Below are 12,090 nucleotides of genomic sequence, written 5' to 3'. Positions count from 1 at the left end.
ACCAAGCCTCAAATATGCTTCCCTGAGGATGGTTTTTATTGTGAGATGAAAAAGCAAGATGAGTTAAGGTGTGGCGAAAGGTGATTGAAGCCATTGGATTAAAGGTGATAATAAAATAAGTTCAAGGTGAGGGGGCTGGAGGTGTAACTCAGAGGTACAGCACTTGCCTAGCATACTATCTGCAAAGATAAAAATATAATAACAAAAACTTGTCAGGATAGAAATAAGCAGCATTGCTTTGCTTCACCATTGTACTCTTGATAAAGCAACTATTTTCAGTAGGTTCTCCTTTAAATCAGACAACTTCCTCATTTCCCAGTATTCTGCTAGTTATTTCTGATTGTCAGTCTTGAGGAGGCAAATGACATGCTCAACTCTGTTGTGTCCTTAAAACACAATCCTCTTTCCAGCCCACCTCCAGCTCTGGGTGGCAGTCTGGCTCTCATTCTTCACAGCTAAGTTTCCTGGATTTTCTAAGAGGCTGCCTCCATGTGTCTCTTCCCATGCCTGTGTCCCACTCACTTTGGTGTCTGTGCCATCCACTGCCACTGGGTGACTGTTGACATGGCAATAAGAGGTGACCTTCACTGAGGTCCACCAGCTTCAATTCAAATGCTCTCTTCCTCTGCGCCAGCTGCTGGTGCTGTTGATTACAGGATAAACACCTGCCGTGGAGCTGAGACAGCCATTTTTCTCACCAGTTCATATGATCACGCCAGAAAGATTCCAGACATCCCACTCAGAGTTGCAGGCTAAGATTATTGAAGGGACAGGAAAAGGGAAAAAAAGACACTGTGGAGGGAGAGAGTGGGTCCTCTTAGAAAGGGGGTTTTTAAGAATTTTTGAGTCCCATTTTCCTTGACTCCATTTCTCATGCTTCTTTTATCTGTTTATTACCCTTTGAATAGCCCTCAGCAAACCTGGGTTGTCCAGGTCACAAGAAGTGGTGGAGGTAGTTTTGGTGAAAAGGGAGGGTCCAGGTCACTTGTAGGGTGTGACATGATCTTGAAGCAAGTTTTTCTTTAAGGGGATGTAATTAATTATGGTTGTGGAAGGGGTTTTTGTTGGCAGGGGAGATCCTGGGGATCGTACCCAGGGGCACTTTATCACTGAGCCACGTCCACAGCTCTTGAGACGGGGTTTTGCTAAGTTGCTTAGGGCCTCGCTAAGTTGTTGAGACTGGCCTTGAATTTGGGATCCCCGGTCTCAGACTCCTGAGCTACTGGGATTACAGGCATGTGCCACCATCCTGTAACTTACTAAGCCTCCATCTTCCAGATGTCTACCTGTCAGATAAGGCTCCTGTGACTTTCAGCCTCCCTTCCTTGTCCCTGCCCTGCTCACCCATCATGGCTGACTAGCTACCTAACACCCTAGTCCCTGGGCTCTGTCTTTTCCTTTTACTCTTCTCAGCAACTGGCTCCTAAACCAGTAAAGTCATCCCTCCCTTTTACTGACTCTATTCTCTCCTTTTGATCCCCAAACTTTGTCCCTTTCATTAAAGATCTTCCTTCACTCAGGGGAACCAGCTGGGGAGACCCGTTCACCTTTATCTACTGGTCTCTGTCTTAACTGCAGCTTCTGGTAAGTGGTGGTTCATGTCCATTTACTTTCTTCAGAGCCTCTCTTCCTGTGCACTCTTCTGAGCCCAACACTGGCTCCCTCTTGCCCTTGGCCATGGTCTTCTAAGAACATTCTCTTCTGTTGTTTTCCTCCTCACACTCTGGGCAGCCAGTTCTCAAGTTCTAGGTCTCTTTGTCTTAACCTTTTTTTGATAAAATAAAGGCAGACAGAAGGATGTCTCTGAGTGGGTATCTGTGAGATCAGAGCCCACATTAAGTACCTGGGCAGAAGAAATTCTTTCAGGGGTCTTAGAACTGAAGGTCTCTTTGATTTTTCTGGCTGCACCCTACCTTACGGGCTATCACACTCTTTGGGATATTGGGGTATCTTGTCTGGCCCTGATATGATCTGGAAGTGCTTTCTGGCTTAACGTAGTTGTTTTATGTGTTTTTTGTCTATTAGTTTGTTTCTGTGTTTTTCATAGGGGCTAAGATATGAATTTGATGACTGCAGGGACAGTCTTATTATTTCACTGACTCTTGCTCCAGTCATCAGAAAGCCCTCTCACAAAATGAGTTCTGGAGATAACATTGAATACATCCGAATCCAGCATTCACCAACGTAAACTGCCCCTGGAATTCTTAGGGCTAGGATTTCCCTAGCTGCTTCATTTAGGGCAAAAATTTTTATATTTATTGGCAGAAATTTTTATATTCATTTTTGGCAGAAATTTTGTAATTATTCTTTATTGAGTTTACCTTCATATCTTATAGCACTTATTATGATAAATTCACTTTTGTGTTATGTGCACTTAAGTAGATATTCTTTGTGTGTGTGTGTGTGTGTGTGTGTGTGTGTGTGTGGTGCTGGGGATTGATCCCAGGGCCTTATGCATGCAAGGCAGGCACTCTACCAACTGAGCTATATCCCCAGCCCCTTAAGTAGATATTTTTGTTTGACCAGCATGCCTGAGTTAAAACATTTCAACAAATGGTTCTGGGAAAACTGAAAATTCATATGTAGTAAAATTAAATAAAACCTCTATCTGTCTAGATAGGGCAGAGGGGTGGAAGGGGAAGGGCGGGGGCAGGGGATTAGCAATGATGGTGGAATGTGATGGACATCATTATCCAAAGTACATGTATGAAGACATGAATTGGTGTGAACATACTTTATATATAAACAGAAATATGAAAAATTGTGTTCTATATGTGTAATAAGAATTGTGATGCATTCCACTGTCATGTATTTAAAAAATAAAAGCAATTAAACAAAACCCCCCAAACCTCTATCTCTCACCCTGCACAAAAATCAACTCAAACTAGAACAGAAACGCAAAATGTAATAGAAGAAAAAGTAGGCCCAAATCTCAAGATGTTGGCTTAGGAACTGACTTTCTTCACAAGACTCCTAAAGCTCAAGAAGTAAAATCAAGAATCAATAAATGGGATAGATTCAATCTAAAAAGCTTCTTCATAGCAAAGGACACAATAACAAGAAGGCAGAGCCTACAGAATGGGAGAAAATCTTTTCCACACACACATCAGAGCACTAATCTCCAGGATATATAAAGAACTCAAAAACTTAACACCTAAAATCCAAATAATCCAATAAATAAATGGCTAAGGAACTCAACAGACACTTAACAGATTTTACACAATCGATCAATAAATATTTGAAAAAATATTCAACATCACTAGCAATTAGAGAAAAGCAATCAAAACTACTCTAAGATTTCATCTCACTCCAGTCAGAATGGCAATTTTCAAGAATACAAGCCACAATAAGTGTTGGCTAGGATGTGTGTGTAGGGGTGCTAGGGAAGAATGGAGGAATTTGGATTGGGGGGGCAGGGAAGGGGGGCATTTGAGGGTGGGAAGGATGGTGAATGAGATGATCATTATTACTTTATGTACATGTATTATTGCACAAATTGTGTGACCCTGCATCATGTACAGCTGGAGATATGAGAAGATGTGATCCATTTGTGTACTATGAGTTGAAATGCATTCTGCTGTCATGTAGAACCAAAAGAAAGAAAGGCATGGCAGAAGAAAGATCTCACTCATGGCAGCCAGGAAGGACAGAGTTGGGGACGGGGTGGGGGGGAACCAGGGATAAGAGGCACATCCCCAGTGAACTCTAACCTTCCCTCACCTGCCTATAGTTTCTACTTCCTCTCAGTAGTCAATTCACGCCATTAATCCTTTCAATGGATTAACCACTGATAAGGTCAGAACCACTATGATCCAATCACTTCCCCAAAACCTGACCTCTGGACATTGCTCATTGGGGACCAAGCCTTTAACACATAAACTTTTGGGGGACATTCCAGATCCAAACAACAATAGTTATATAAACAGATGACCTTGGCTTGGTTCAGTTTTTCATGAATATAATTTGTATTCAACTGTCATTTTGTAAATTAATATTACCTTATTACTCTTTCTTATAAGTAGAATTTAATGTAATATATCTCACAAATGTTAATTTAAATTTGTTGGTAAGATAAAATTAAAGATGTCTAAAATTAACATTTTTTTTTGTTGTTTTTGCCTAGGTTGCTGGCCACTCAGGATTATATTGATTTGTTAGGTGTTTAAGATGCAATGTCCATTGCTTTGTATGTTTTAAATACATTATCAATGTTTAGGTTTAACAAATAAACAAGGCATTTACTATGCTTGTCTATCTTGGTTTTCATGGGAAATCTAAAAGTGTGAATTAGGTAAATATAGGGGATAAATGTTTATGTATATGGAGATAAAACATCTGAGTCATTTATATATTATAATGCTGAAAAATTAATTGCTAAATATAAATTCAAGCAGTTTTGGATTCCTAAAGTTAAAACAAGATTCTATCTATTAATTAAATGTATTTTTAAAAACTGTTGGTATACAGGAAAATAACTTACTATCGCTTTTCCTTGGATCTTTACTTAAAAAAAAGGTTTCTCCAGCGGTAGTGGTGCTACCTGTAATCCCAGCAACTCAGAAAGCTGAGCCAGGAGGATCTCAAGTACAAAGCCAGCCTCAGCAATTTAGTTAGGCCCTAAACAATTTAGTGAGACACTGTCTCTAAATAAAATATAAAAAAGGGTCGGGATGTTTGGCTCAGTGGTTGAGCATCCCTGGGTTCAATCCCTGGTACCGAAACCAACAAAAAGGTTTCTAAGAGATTACGTTCTAATTAACATGTATTAAAGTGCAATTCTAGGGCTGGGATTGTGGCTCAGCGGTAAAGTGCTTCCCTAGCACAGGCAAGACCCGGGTTCGATCCTCAGCACCATATAAAAAATAAAGGCATTGTGTTGTGTCCATCTACACCTAAAAGATAAATATTAAAAAGAAAAAGTCTGTTAAAGTGCAATTCTATAGAGAAATAAAAAAAAGACAAAGACTTTAAGCTGCATTTTGATGAAAATACTGGAAAGTGTAGTATTTTATCTTGTTAGAAAGGAGTAATTTGTCTAAATCTTAAATGGATTGTTTCAAAATGTAAATTTACATGTAAGAGAGAAACAAGTCAGAACAACTTTTTACTTCAAACAAAATGTAAGGGGAAAAGATACAAAGAAAGTTACCAGGATGAGGCTATATCTTTTAGAGAATGTTTTTGAATGAAGCAGGATTGTGTATAATAAAGTATGATATTTGTCCTAAAGTAAAATGACTGGATTGTTTCAAAATGGGAAGAAAAATAAGGCCAAAAGCTCAAAAGCTAAAATTGTAAACAAATTGCAGATTGTCTAAGCAGGCTGCAGGTTTCTGAAGGACAAATGTTGCAAATGAAATGTACATGTAATTATGCTGGCTATAATTAAGAAAAATTACTTGCAGGACTTTCCAAAATAAAAATTTAAGCCACCAAGTGGCAGGATATAAAATCAACACGCACAAATCAAAGGCATTTCTGTATATCAGCGACAAAACTTCTGAAACGGAAATGAGGAAAAACACTCCATTCACAATATCCTCAAAAAAAATAAAATACTTGGGAATCAACCTAACAAAAGAGGTGAAAGATTTATACAATGAAAACTACAGAACCCTAAAGAGAGAAGTAGAAGAAGACCTTAGAAGATGGAAAAATATACCCTGTTCATGGATAGGCCGAACTAACATTATCAAAATGGCGATATTACCAAAAGTTCTCTATAGGTTTAATGCAATGCCAATCAAAATCCCAACGGCATTTCTTGAAGAAATAGATAAAGCAATCATGAAATTCATATGGAAAAATAAAAGACCCAGAATAGCAAAAGCAATTCTAAGCAGGAAGTGTGAATCAGGCGATATAGCGATACCAGATTTCAAACTATATTACAGAGCAATAGTGACCAAAACAGCATGGTACTGGTACCAAAACAGGCGGGTGGACCAATGGTATAGAATAGAGGACACAGAGACTAATCCACAAAGTTACAACTATCTTATATTTGATAAAGGGGCTAAAAGCATGCAATGGAGGAAGGATAGCATCTTCAACAAATGGTGTTGGGAAAACTGGAAATCCATATGCAACAAAATGAAACTGAATCCCTTTCTCTCGCCATGCACAAAAGTTAACTCAAAATGGATCAAGGAGCTTGATATCAAATCAGAGACTCTTTGCCTGATAGAAGAAAAAGTTGGCTATGATTTACATATTGTGGGGTCGGGCTCCAAATTCCTTAATAGGACACCCATAGCACAAGAGTTAATAACAAGAATCAACAAATGGGACTTACTTAAACTAAAAAGTTTTTTCTCAGCAAGAGAAACAATAAGAGAGGTAAATAGGGAGCCTACATCCTGGGAACAAATTTTTACTCCTCACACTTCAGATAGAGCCCTAATATCCAGAGTATACAAAGAACTCAAAAAATTAGACAATAAGATAGCAAATAACCCAATCAACAAATGGGCCAAGGACCTGAACAGACATTTCTCAGAGGAGGATATACAATCAATCAACAAGTACATGAAAAAATGCTCACCATCTCTAGCAGTCAGAGAAATGCAAATCAAAACCACCCTAAGATACCATGTCACTCCAGTAAGATTGGCAGCCACTATGAAGTCAAACAACAACAAGTGCTGGCGAGGATGTGGAGAAAAGGGTACTCTTGTACATTGCTGGTGGGACTGCAAATTGGTGCGGCCAATTTGGAAAGCAGTTTGGAGATTCCTGGGAAAGCTGGGAATGGAACCACCATTTGACCCTGCTAGTGCCCTTCTCGGACTATTCCCTGAAGACCTTAAAAGAGCATGCTACAGGGATGCTGCCACATCGATGTTCATAGCAGCACAATTCACAATAGCTAGACTGTGGAACCAACCCAGATGCCCTTCAATAGATGAATGGATAAAAAAAATGTGGCATCTATACACAATGGAGTACTATGCAGCAATAAAAAATGACAAAATCATAGAATTTGCAGGGAAATGGATGGCACTAGAGCAGATTATGCTTAGTGAAGCTAGTCAATCCCTAAAAAACAAATACCAAATGTCTTCTTTGATATAATGAGAGCAACTATGAACAGAGCAGGGAGGAAGAGCAGGAAGAAAAGATTAACATTAAACAGAGACATGAGATGGGAGGGAAAGGGAGAGAAAAGGGAAATTGCATGGAAATGAAGGGAGACCCTCATTGCTATACAATATTACATATAAGAGGTTGTGAGGGGAATGGGAAAATTAACAAGGAGAGAAATGAATTACAATAGATGGGGTAGAGAGAGAAGATGTGAGGGGAGGGGAGGGGGGATAGTAGGGGATAGGAAAAGTAGCAGAATACAACAATTACTAATTGGGCATTATGTAAAATTGTGGATGTGTAACCGACGTGATTCTGCAATCTGCATTTGGGGTAAAATTGGGAGTTCATAACCCACTTCAATCTAATGTATGAAATATGATATGTCATGAGCTTTGTAATGTTGTGAACAACCAATAAAAAAAAAAAAAGAAGAAAAAAAAATTTAAGCCACCAAATTTAAAACCAGAATCTAGTTTTTTTTAATTGTTTTGGTACCAGGGATTGATCTCAGGTGCACTTAACCATGAAGCCACATCCCCACCCCCTTTTTATTATTTTGAGATAGGGCCTTGCTAAGTTATTGAGGCTGACATTGAAACTGTGACCCTCCTGCCTCAAGGTCCTGTTGTGTACCAGTGGTCGGGGAGGGGGACTGGGCAGGTGATGTGGTGAGGGGTTGATGCCTACACAACCTTGCTGAATTTTGACCCCACCCTAATTTTGTTCATCTTTAAGGATAGAAGCCTGAAGACCCGAAGTCCTCCTCAAGTGGGCTGGCCAAAATGGGTTGGATCTAGGATGGCTGCCCGAGTGACCACCTGATAACCTCCAAATTCATTATGATTCCATCTGCGTGGTGACACTCTCCAGTGCCATGAAGGCTGACAGTCGCCATGATGAGACCAGAAAGAAATATAAAAGGAGCAGAAAGAGGTGGTGCTCAAATTTCTAGAGGGGGAGGGAATAGACTAGTAAAAAAAAGGAATATTCTTATCTCATTTATTTTATATTCTATCTAGGATTTTCCATACCCAATGAGCCAAGAAACTGATTTTCAAGGCCTTGTCTTCTGTTTCTTCTATTTTTTGACCAACAATAAACCTTTCCTTGCTCCTGATTTGGATATGGGTCTTATTTATTGGCTCTGTATTTCCAAGAAGGAAAAAGGACCCAGTTTGGGGTCAAATTGGTAATAATTGCTGTATTTTTTTTTTTGTTTTTGGTACCAGGGATTGAACCCAGGGGCACTTAACCACTGAGCCGCATTCCAAGCCCTTTATTTAAAAAATTTTTTTAGTTGTAGATGGACACAATACTTTTTTTATTTTTATGTGGTGCTGATGATCAAACCCAGTGGCTCACAAGTGTGAAGTGCTTTGCTACTGAGCCACAATTCCACCCCCTTTTATTTTTTAAAATAATGGCTGTTCTTTACAGACAAACATGATTTTTCTTTTTTTCTCTCTTTTCTTTCTTTCTTTCTTTGTCTTTCCCTCTCTCTTTCTTTCTTTCTTTCGAGATGAGGTCTTGCTGTGTTGCCCAGGTAGGACTCAAATTCCTGGGTCAAGTGATCACACAACCTTGGCTCCCCGAGTGGCTGGGCCTGCAGGTACCTGCCACCATGCCTGGCTAGTTTCTATTGTTTGATCCATTCACATGTGAGTTCCAGTCTGATGCTCTGATACCAAATGTACTTTGAATTCAATAAGCTAAATGGGAGACAACATTCTTTTCCGAGGTGTCTTTGTCAATGTATTACTTCTAAGAATCTAATATTTGCTTACAAATATACAATATATATATATATAGACCTAGTGGTAAAGCACATGTTCAGCATGCTTGAGGCGCTGGGTTTAATAATATAAAAGAAAAATAAACAGAACACAAAACAGAAAAACAAAATATTTAATTGAAACAATTCCAAATACGGAAGTAAAACAAGCTGTGTTAGTACATATGATCAGATTCCCGGTACATCTTTATTTCCAGTTTATTGATTGTAAATTCAGATTACTGTCTAGCTGCCAAGAAAGCTTTTATTTTGCATAGAGTACTGAAGTCCTTTCAAAACCATCCAGGGATGTTTGGGAAAAGAAAATGTCAAGTTGTTACCATGTAAGAGCGGTTGCCCATCATTGTTAGCATCAGGGACCAATTAAAGCTGGGGTAAGAGACCTTTTTTTGGATCAGGTCTTTCTGTTGTCATGACTAGTTTTATAGTGAATTTTTTAAAGTATTAGATACCAATGAATCACTGGTACCTCTGAGTAACAGCTGAGTAATCTTCTGCAAATGACTGGGCACCCTTGTATTCCACTGCTTATCTTCCTCTGATACTGGCACTCCTTCTCCTGGCACTGAAGTGGCTTACCGGCCCTCCAAACTCAGCTTCCAGGACACCTGGGGACATTCCATGGGGGAAGATACAGACACAAAAGTCTTAAGGAAAACTAAGTTGCAGATGATACTCAGCATTCATGGATTTGTTCCTGCTTATCATTCCTTCCTCTTTCTTGACCCCACCTAGGGAGAAGAATATATTTACCAATTATTCAGTTCCTCATTAAATGAGGAAGAGAGGAAAGAAGAAAAGTTCCAATGTAGCAAGCGATAACCTTTACTCTTCTATTTTTTAAAATAGAAGAGTAAAGGTTACCTTTATTTTATTTTATATTTATTTTTATGTGGTGCTGAGGATCAGACCCAGTGCCTCTCATGGACGAGGTAAGCACTCTGCCACGGAGCCACAATCCCAGCCCCACCTTTACTCTTTATCATGAGTGGTAACCTTTATCCTTTATCTGGAAACTGATTGCCAAGAGTCATATTAAAGATCACCATCACAGCCACTGTGCAGGTGCAGCTTGGTGGTAGAGCCCATGCTGTGCTTAACATTCAGGAGACCCTGGGTTCAATCCTAGCATGAAAACAACAACAACAACAACAACAACAAACAAACAAATAAAAAGGAACCAAAATAGAAAAACAATAACAACAAAAAAGAGATTTCCAGCACCTGTTTCTGCCCCCTATAGTAAATGGCTAAAAAGAGGAAGAAAGGCCCTATAAGCATTTCAGGTGGTACCAGTTCAAACTGATTTTCATGTTGGATTATAGACAAATCAAGCCCCAGGCCTTTGTCACATGAACATCAGAACTACTAACTCACTAGAATAGTTCTCCAATTGTGTATTCCTATCATATATGATTAAAAACCTGATATTTTTAATTTTGATTCTATTTTTCATCATGAGCCTGTTAGGATTGTGTTATACGCAGGGGGAAAGATGTGTTATGCTGAAAAAGGTTTTTAGAAGGCTGCTGAGCTTCGTGTTATTAACCTATGTGACTTGTAAACATTTCTTTAATTTAAATAATTTGAATCAATCCTTCAAATTTGAAATAGTCCTAGAACCAATCCTTCATGGATTTAAGATAGCGCTTTTGCAGACATCAAAATCTGCATGTGCTTGAGTCCCTTATATAAAATGGAATAGTATTTGCAGAGTCTATACATCTTCCCATATATTTAGGTCATTTCAAGATCACTTTTAATACCCAATACAAAGTAAATATTTGGTAGATAATTGTTATACCACATATGCTCAGTATAGACATAGTTTCCCCCCTGTATGAGGGTTCTCTAGAGGAACAGAATCAATAGGAAGTATAATTATAAAAAGGGGACTTATTAGATTGGCTTACAGGACCAGAAGCTGGATAGTCCACAATGGCCATGTGCGGGCTAGAGAGCTGGAAGAACCAATAGCTGCACAGTCCAAGAGGCTGAAGCCCCAGATCAAGAGGGATCAACAGTGCTACCCTAGTCTGAGACCAAAGGCTTCTGGAGAATCTTCTTTGGAAAAGTGAAGAAGCACGAGTCCGATATCCTCAGACAAGCGCAGCAGATCAAGAACCTGTTCAAGGAGAATGGAGTTAAAGTCCCACCTATATTTCTGATAAGCCAGAATAAATTCTAAATGAACCAGCAATCTAAATGTGAAACCATACAAGTAGTGGGAAAAATTGGTGAACTTGGTAATCTAGACACAGACTTTCTAACCATGACTCAAAGCCTAGAAACAATAAAGGAAAGTCACTAAATTTGACTTCATGAAAAACTGTATGCCATAGTTACCAGAAGCATTGTTAGAAAACAGATAAGTGGGAGGGGGTGTCCAGGGGGGTGTGATTCAGGAATCATATCACAAAGCACTAATAATGCTTATACATAAAGAGATGCTAAGATCTAAGAAGAAGCTGAGCAAGTGGCACATTTCTGTAATATCAGAGGCTCAGGAGGGTGAGGCAAGAAGATCACAAGTTCAAAGCCAGCCTCAGCAATTTAGCAAGGCCCTAAGCAACTTAATGAAACTCTATCTCAAAACAACAACAACAACAAACCAAAATAACAACAACAACAAATGGGCTGGGTGGGGATGTGGCTCAGTGGTTAAACACTCCAGGTTCAATCTCAGGTATCAAAAAAGAAAAACAAACAATTTTTAAAAGGAAGACGGAGGGTTATTAGCCAAGCATTAAACCTTTTTCATTGTCATCTTTTTTTCATTGTCATTATTTGTCAGTAGTACCTTGGGGTCTCATTCAGAGTACTGGAATCTTTGGAATGAGCAAAGAGCTTTGCTCATTTATCTTTTTTTCCATAGCTGGGAATGGAACCCAGGGCCTCCTCGATGCGAGGAAAGCGCTCCTACCACTGAGCTCTACCTTCAGTCCCAGAATTAAACTTTTTTTTCCCCTTCTCATTTAAAATTTCTGTTCTGCACTCATTTATGCCCATTAAGAGCTGGTACTTAATTATTAAGTAATATTATCCTTACTTATTCACCGTAAACAGGTTGGTGGGGTGCGCGTTGCCGCCCCCTGCTGGAAGCCTCCCGGAGCAGCAGGCGGTGGTTTCACCCGCCATTCCAGTCCCCGCCGCAGTGAAGTTCGCACCCTGCGACGGGAGAGGACCCACGGCCCCCCCAGCACGGGTGG

This window comes from Urocitellus parryii, chromosome 8 (genome assembly GCF_045843805.1).
Source record: "Urocitellus parryii isolate mUroPar1 chromosome 8, mUroPar1.hap1, whole genome shotgun sequence".
NCBI lineage: Eukaryota > Metazoa > Chordata > Mammalia > Rodentia > Sciuridae > Urocitellus > Urocitellus parryii.
This window is presented reverse-complemented; position numbering follows the sequence as displayed.